Source organism: Phacochoerus africanus, chromosome 8, assembly GCF_016906955.1.
Source record: "Phacochoerus africanus isolate WHEZ1 chromosome 8, ROS_Pafr_v1, whole genome shotgun sequence".
NCBI lineage: Eukaryota > Metazoa > Chordata > Mammalia > Artiodactyla > Suidae > Phacochoerus > Phacochoerus africanus.
Window position 1 is genome coordinate 71,607,308 of NC_062551.1, and position 8,493 is coordinate 71,615,800.

Here is an 8,493-nt window from a genome sequence, read left to right on the forward strand (position 1 = left end):
CCACAATGCCTCCTTCATCTGGTCATCCGTGATCTAATTCCACTTGCTGATGGTCTGAGCCTCTTGTCTGTGATTACAAATAGGGTTCCAAAGCGGGGGAAATGGCTCTGGGAAGAGACACAGCAGATTAAATCCCCTCTAAGGTGTGCATGACTGATGTCGCCACCCCTTCCAGATAACTTGTGTTGGCAAGCAGCAGGATGAGGGAGCAGGACTGTTTAGGAAGGGAAATGTGTTGTGACAGAGGCAGAGAAAGGGACATCAAGGAGCAGAGCGGGGACCTCTAGGCAGATCTTCCCCCAAAAAGAGCATCGTCCAGGTCAAGTGAGGAAAGTACTATATGGCTCTTCACTTTTCAGATAAGGAAACTGAGCTCAAAGAAATTAATCTGCTTTCTTTTCTCTTTTACACCTAAATTGATAATTTTGGTTTTTTATTTGTCATTGACATGTAATGGATTTATAATATTATATTAGTTTCAGGAGGACAACATAATGATTCAATACTTTTCTAGGTTATATCCCATTTGAAGTTATAATAGGTGTTCCTGTTGTGGCACTGTGGAAATGAATCCGAATAGTATCCATGAGGATGCCTGTTGGATCCCTGGCCACAATCAGTGGGTTGGGGATCCGGCATTGCCGTGAGCTGTGGTGTTGGTCGCAGATGCAGCTCAGATCCCGCATGGTTGTGGCTGTGGCTGTGGCTGTAGGTCGGCTGCTGCAGCTCCGATTGGACCCCTAGCCTGGGAACCTCCACATGCTGCTGGTGCAGCCCTAAAAAGCAAAAAAAAAAAAAAAAAGTTGCTATAAAATATTACGTGTGTTCCCTGTGCCCCACATTACATCTTTGTGTCTTATTGTTTTATACCTGCTAATACATCTCTTAATCCCTACCCCTATCTTGTGCCTCCCCCACCCCCTCCCCGCTGGTAACCACTAGTTTGTTCTCTCTCTCTGTTTCTATTTTGTTGTATCATTCATTTGTTTTATTTTTCCAATTCTACATATAAATGAAAACATACAGTATTTGTCTTTCTCTGTCTGACTTCTCTCACTAACCACTAAGTCCATTCATGTTGTTGCAAATAGCAAAGTTTCATTGCTTTTTATGGCTGAGTAATAATACACACACACACACATCTTTTTTATCCATTCATCTATCAGTGAACACTGAGGTTGCTTCCATAACTTGGCAATTTGTAAATAATGCTGCTATGAATAGTGGGCGGCATATGTCTATTAGTGGTTTCATTTTCTTCAAATCCACACCTAGGAGTGGAATTGATGGATCACACAGTAGGCCTATTTTTAGGTTTTTGAGGAAACTCCGTACTGTTTTCCATAAGAGCTGTACCCCATAATGCATCGGGGTTCCCTTTTCTCACATCCTCACCAACATTTGTTATTTGTGGTCTTTTTGATGATTGCCCTTCAGACAGGTGTGAGGGAATATCTCTTTGGGGTTTTGACTTGCATTTCTCTGATGATTAACAATATTAAACATCCTTTTGTCTGTGTGTTGGCCATCTGTATGTTTTCTTTGGAAAAATGTCTACTCAGGTCTTCTGCCCATTTTTTTTTCTCTTTTGGTCACACCTCGGCATATGGCATTCCCGGGCCAGGGATCAGATGAGAACCACAGTACCACAGTAGCAACCTATGCCACAGCTCTGGCAATGCCGGATCCCTTAACCCACTGTGCTGGGCCGGGGATCGAACCTGCATCCTGGCGCTGCAGAGAAACAGTCAATCCTGTTGTGTCACAGTGGGAACTCCTCTTCTGCCCTTTCTTCAATTGGGTTTTATAAATATTGACTTGTATGCACGGTTTATATATTTTGGGTAGGAACCCCTTATCACACATATCATCTGCAAACATTTTCTCCCATTCAATAGATTGTCTTAATATATTTTCTTAAGGACCCACAATTGACAAGTGGTAAAACCTGGCTTGCAGCCCAGGCAGTCTGATTCCAAATCTGAAGCTCCTAATCACTGCCAGGGTGATTGAAATGTGTTTTTCCTAAAAGAATATGATTAATCTATTGTCATCTCTACAGAGAGCTGTGCGGTGAGGGGTGTGCAATTCGGGTGACTGACACAAAGCCTGGCTAAGATGAGCATTCTGCAGATGAAGATAAAGGAGAGGTAAGGGCTGTGTAAAGATGACAGTCCTGGGAATATTCTAAGGGCCAGGGCCCGTGTGTGTGTGTGTGTGTGTGTGTGTGTGTGTGTGTGTGTGTGTTGCATTCACGTGCTCACCTCAAGAATATCCAAAGATTAAATGGCAGAGAGAGAGAGAAAGAACAAAAGCCAGCCAAGAGCAGAGCTGAAAGGCTGGGGCTGCTGGGGGGATAGGAATCCCTAGAGCTGGGTGTCCTGAGATGAAGAGTTGGGAGCAAGGCAGGGTCCATCAACCAGCACTGATGGAGAACTAACTCTAGCCTGAGCCCCACTTTACTGTTCTGCCAAATGGACATTTGCTCCCTCCTTGCAAGAACTAAAAGGGAGAAAAGGGTGTCCATGAAAGCCCAAAGCAGTGGAAAAAAGAGCCAAAGAATTCAGAATCCAAATGAGAGTTCATCCTTGGCACAAAGGAGATTGTGTCTCTCTCAGGAGAAGAGCCCCCCAGGGAAAAGGATTAAGTGCTGAGCATTATGACAGAGGCTCATCTTCCCCCAGTGGGGGGCATTGGAGGAGAAGACTTTAGGGTAGACACAAGACTGAATATATACTCCAGGGCCTTCTGTCCAGGGAAGAGGGGATGTTCTAACACAGCATCTCCACAAATATTTACTGAGTGCCTACTACATGTCATGCACTTTCCATTCCTATTTAATGGAGCTAATCATACTATGACAGAGCATTACCACCCAAGGATTAAATGAGATGGTATATGTGGTAGACTGAATAATAGCCCCCCCCCAAAAAAAAAGTCCATGTCCGAATCCTCAGAGCCCATGAATGTTACTTTCCATGGTACAAACTGCTTGGCAGGTGTGATTAAGCTAAGGATGTAGAGGTGGGAAGATTATCATGGATTATCCAGGAGGACCAGACAGAATTACAAAGGTCCTTATAACAGGGAAGTAAGAGGATCAGGACTAGAGAGAGAAAGCAGAAGGATGGAAACAGAGGTCCCAGGAGAGTGGCCATGACCCTGGTGGCATCTGTGAGGGTGGCTGTGAAGATGGAGGAAGAAGCCACAAGCCAAGGAAAGCAGGAGACCTCTGGAATCTGGAAAAGGCAAAGAAATAAGTACTTAATTACAGCCTCCAGAAGGAGCACAGGCTGTCTGCCAACATCTTGATTTTTTAAAGATAGATTTTATTGGAGTGTAGTTGACATAGAAAATTGTGTTAGTTTCAGGTGTACAGCAAAGTAAATCAGTTATACATATATATGTATCTGTTCCTTTTCAGATTCTTTTCCCACCGAGGTTATTACACAGTACTGAGTGGATTACCCTGTGCTATATACACTAGGTCCTTGTTACCCATCTGTTTTATATACAGTAGTGTGGACCTGTCAATCCCAACCCCCTGACTTATCCCTCCTGCCCCACACTTCCCCTTTGGTAACCATGCATTTGGTTTCAAAATCTTTGAGACTGTTTCTATTTTGTAAGTCCTTTCTTACCTTTTTTTTTTTTTTTTGGCTTTTTAGCACCTCACCTGCGGCATATCGAGGTTCCCAGGCTAGGGGTCCAATCAGAGCTACAGCTGCCGGCCCTCACCACAGCAACACAGGATCTGATCCATGTCTTCAACCTACATCACAGCTCAAGGCAATGCCGGATCCTTAACCCACTGAGTGAGACCAGGGATCAAACCCACATCTTCTTGGATACTAGTCGGATGAGTTTCTGCTGAGTCATGACAGGAACTCCCTGTATCATTTTTTGTTTAGATTCCACATATTAGTGATCTCATATGCTATGTGTCCTTCTCTGTCTGACTTACTTCACTTAGCATGATAATTTCTAGATCCACCCATGTAGCTGCAAATGGCATTATTCCATCTTTTTATGGCTAAGTAGTATTCCGTTGTATATATGTACCACATTTTTATCCATTCATCTGTTGATGGACATTTAGGTTGCTTCCACTTCCTAGCTATTTCGAACAGTGCTACAATGAACACTGAGGATTCATGCATCTTTGTGAATTGTGGTTTTCTCCGAGAGATGCCCAGGAATGGGACTGCTGGACTGACACTTTGATTTTAACCCCACAAAATATATTTCAGGCTTTCGATCTCCAGAAATGTAAAATAAACTTGGGTTGTTTTCAGCCACTAAGTTTGTGATCATTTTTTTCAGGAGCAATAGGACACTCATACAATATGTGTAAAATACAGAGCACATTGCGTGGCACTTAATGAGCCCTCAGGAAAGGTGGCTGTGGTGGTAGTGTGGGTTCTCACCAGTGTCAGACCTTAGTGGGGTGCTCGGTGCTGGCCGTGCTGGCTCCAGAGGAAGAAAGAAGACCCTTATTTCCCTCAACAAACTTTCATTGAAGGTCTGGCCTCACAGCAGCCCGGAGTCCAGTCTCTGGAATCAGATGGCCTGAATTCAAGCCCACCTCAGCTTTTTGCTACTGATCTGACCTCAGGCAAGTCGCTTCATCTCTCATCCTGTTTTTTCATGTCTTACCTCATAGGGTTGCTCTGGAGGTGAAATGGGAACCATGCAAGTAAAACCAAGCTTTCTGCTGGGAGGTGGGGATGTGGACCAGACTAGACAAATCTCACGTTTGCGGAGCATACAGTGTGGGGAGGGAAACCGATGCAGCCACAGGCCCTCAGGGTGACCTGGTCACTGATGCAGCAGTGAGACCTGGGTGCATGGCAGGAATGGCAGGAACATGAAGTTGAGAAGAGAGCGTCCTGGAGACGATGCTTCTGGGCTAAGGCCTCAGCCATGAGAGGAAAGGTGAGGAGGGTTCGGGACAGAGCCAGGGGCAGGTTAACTACTCAACCACCACCTCGAGCATCTTATCCATTCAGGCTGCTGTAGAAGAACATTGGGTGGATTAAACCACAGAAATTATTTCTAGATGCTAGGAGATTCGGTGTCTGGCCAGAGCCCCCTCCCTGGTTCATAGGCTCTTTTCACTGTCACCTCACATGGTAGAAGGGGAAAGGGAGCTTTCTAGGGTCTCTGTTATTTTATTTTATTTTTTTTAATTTTATTGAAGTATAGATGATTTACAAGGTTGTGATAATGTCCACTGTACTGGAGTCTCTGTTATAAGGGCACTAATCATATTCATGGGGACACCACCCTAATGACCTAATGACCCCCCAAAAGCTCTGCTCCTGAGACCATCACCTTGGGGGTTAGGTTTCAGTGTGTGAACTTGGGGGGGACCACAAACATAGCAGAAGGAAGATGATGCAGAGAAGGAAAGATTTGGGGCAGTTGGGCCCATCAGGGGAACTGGCGTGGCTGCAACTGGGCTGAGCTACCTCTCTGCAGCTCCACCTCTTACCCCCATCTCTAGCCCAGGCCTGGGAAGCTGTGGGGCAGCCTAAGAGCACTGGACATCTGGAGAAAGGGGAAGGAGGAAGCAGGGAGCCCTGCCCAGGGAGTCAGCAGGTAGTAAGCCTCTGCCCACTGCTGCCTCACTGAGCGGCTTCATGCAAGTCCTCTCTCTGCTCTGGGACTCCACTTCCCCCTGTGAAGGAAGAAGGATATTTTTTTAATTTTTGTCTTTTTAGGGCCACAGCTGAGGCATATGGAGGTTCCCAGGCTAGGGGCCAAATTGGAGCTGCAACTGCTGGCCTACTCCACAGCCACAGTAATGTGGGATCCAAGCCCCGTCTGCAACCTACACCACGGCTCACAGAAATGCCAGATCCTTAACCACCAAGTGAGGCCAGGGATTGAACCCACATCCTCGTGGATTCTAGTCGGGTTCATTACAGCTGAGCCACGACGGGGTCTCCAAAAGAAGGAGACTAGGAATTCTCCTAGGCAAAAAGCCCTGTTATATGAGCTGCCCCTTGTTCATGGTTAGGTCTGCTTGCCAGCTCCCAGCCCCCAAGAATACATTTATTTTCTGGGACCCTTAGACTTTCTTCAAAATACAGAAACCAGCAGCAGAGGGGCTGTCAGATCCTTCAGATCCTTCGCAGCTATGGCAGGCGTGCACACGCACATTGTGTGTGTGTGTGTGTGTGTGTGTGTGTGTGTGTGTGTGTGTGTGTTGGGGGTGCTTTAGAAAACAGTCTCAGTGTGTAGATCTTCTCTGCCCTTTCCTTTTTTTCTTTTTTCTTTTTATCTTTTTAGGGCTGTACCCTTGGTATATGGAGGTTGCCAGGCTAGGGGTCCAATTGGAGCTGTAGCTACAGGCCTACACCACAGCCACAGCAACATGGGATCCAAGCCATGCCTTCAACCTACACCACAGCTCACGGCAATGCCGATCCTCAACCCACTGAGGGAGGCCAGGGATCAAACCCGCTACCTCATGGTTCCTAGTTGGATTCATTTCTGCTGCGCCATGACGGGAGCTCCAACTTTATCAAAATTTTAAAAGTTCATGCATCAAAGTACATGTCAAGAAAATGAAAAAGACAGGAGTTCTGTCATGGCTCAGTGGTTAAAGAATCCGACTAGGAACCATGAGGCTGTGGGTTTGATCCCTGGCCTCGCTCAGTGGGTTGAGGATCCTGAGCTGCTGTGAGCTATGGTGTAGGTTGCAGATGCTGCTCAGATCCCACGTTGCTGTGGCTGTGGTGTAGGCTGGCAGCAACAGCTCTGATTAGACCCCTAGCCTGGGAACCTCCATTTGCCAAGGGTACAGCCCTAAAAAGACAAAAAGAGAAAAAGAAAAGAAAGTGAAAAGCCAACCCACATTTGAAAATGTTTGTGAATCATACATTTAAATGTCCAGAAAAGAACTCTTACAATTCAACAACAAAAACACAAAGAGCCCCATTTTTTAATGGGCAAAGGATTTAAATAGATGTTTCTCCTAAGATATACAGATGGCCAATAAACACATGAAAAGATGCTTAATGTCATTAGTCATTAGGAAAATGCAAATCAAAACCACAGCAAGATACCACTTACTGGATATAATTTTTTTCTTAAAGGGAAAATAACAAGAGGTGATGAGAATGTGCAGAAATTAAAACCCTCAAATGTGGCTAATGGGCATGGAAAATGATGCAGCAACTTTGGCAAACACTTTGGTGGTTCTTCAAAGAGTTTTACAGAGTTATCCCAAGAGCCCATCATTCTGCTCCTGGTTAGATACCCCGGAAAAAAGAAACATATGCCTGCACAAAACTTACATGCAAATGTTCACAGCTGCTTTATTTATCATAGCTAAGAAGCGAAGACAATTCACACGCCCACCAACTGACGAATGGATAAACAAAACATAGCCTAGCCATTCACCCAAATGTTATTTATCCATAAAAGGATAAAGTACTAATACTTGCTCCAGCATAGATGAACCTTGAAAATATCAAGCTAAGTGAAAGAAGCAGACACAAAAGACCACATATTACATGATTCTATTTACACAAAATGTTCAGAATAGGCAAATACACAGAGACAGAAAGTAGATCAGGGGTCGCCGGAGACTAGAAGAAAAGGGAGAATGGGAATTGCTGCTAATGGGTACAGAGGTTCTTTCCTGGAGGATGAAAACTTTCTGGAATCAGTCACGATGGTGGCACAACCTTGTGAACATTTTAAAGGTACAGTTAAAATATGGAGGGTATACTACTCAGCCATAAAAAAGAATGACATAATGCCATTTGCAGCAACATGGATGGAGCTAGAGAATCTCATACTGAGTGAAATGAGCCAGAAAGACAAAGACAAATACCATATGATATCACTTATAACTGGAATCTAATATCCAGCACAAATGAACATCTCCTTAGAAAAGAAAATCACGGAGTTCCCGTCGTGGCGCAGTGGTTAACGAATCCGACTAGGAACCATGAGGTTGCGGGTTCGGTCCCTGCCCTTGCTCAGTGGGTTAACGATCCGGCGTTGCCGTGAGCTGTGGTGTAGGTTGCAGACGCGGCTCAGATCCCGCGTTGCTGTGGCTCTGGCGTAGGCCGGTGGCTGCAGCTCCGATTCGACCCCTAGCCTGGGAACCTCCATATGCCGCGGGAGCGGCCCAAGAAATAGCAACAAACAACAACAACAACAAAAAGACAAAAGACAAAAAAAAAAGAAAAAGAAAATCATGGACTTGGAGGAGACTTGTGGCTGCCTGATGGGAGGGGGAGGGAGTGGGAGGGATCGGGAGCTTGGGCTTATCAGACACAACTTAAGAATAGATTTACAAGGAGATCCTGCTGAATAGCATTGAGAACTTTGTCTAGATACTCATGTTGCAACAGAAGAAAGGCTGGGGGGAAAATGTAATTGTAATGTATACATGTAAGGATAACCTGACCCCCTTGCTGTACAGTGGGAAAATTAAAAAAAAAATATATGGAGGGTGAATTATGTCAGTGAAAA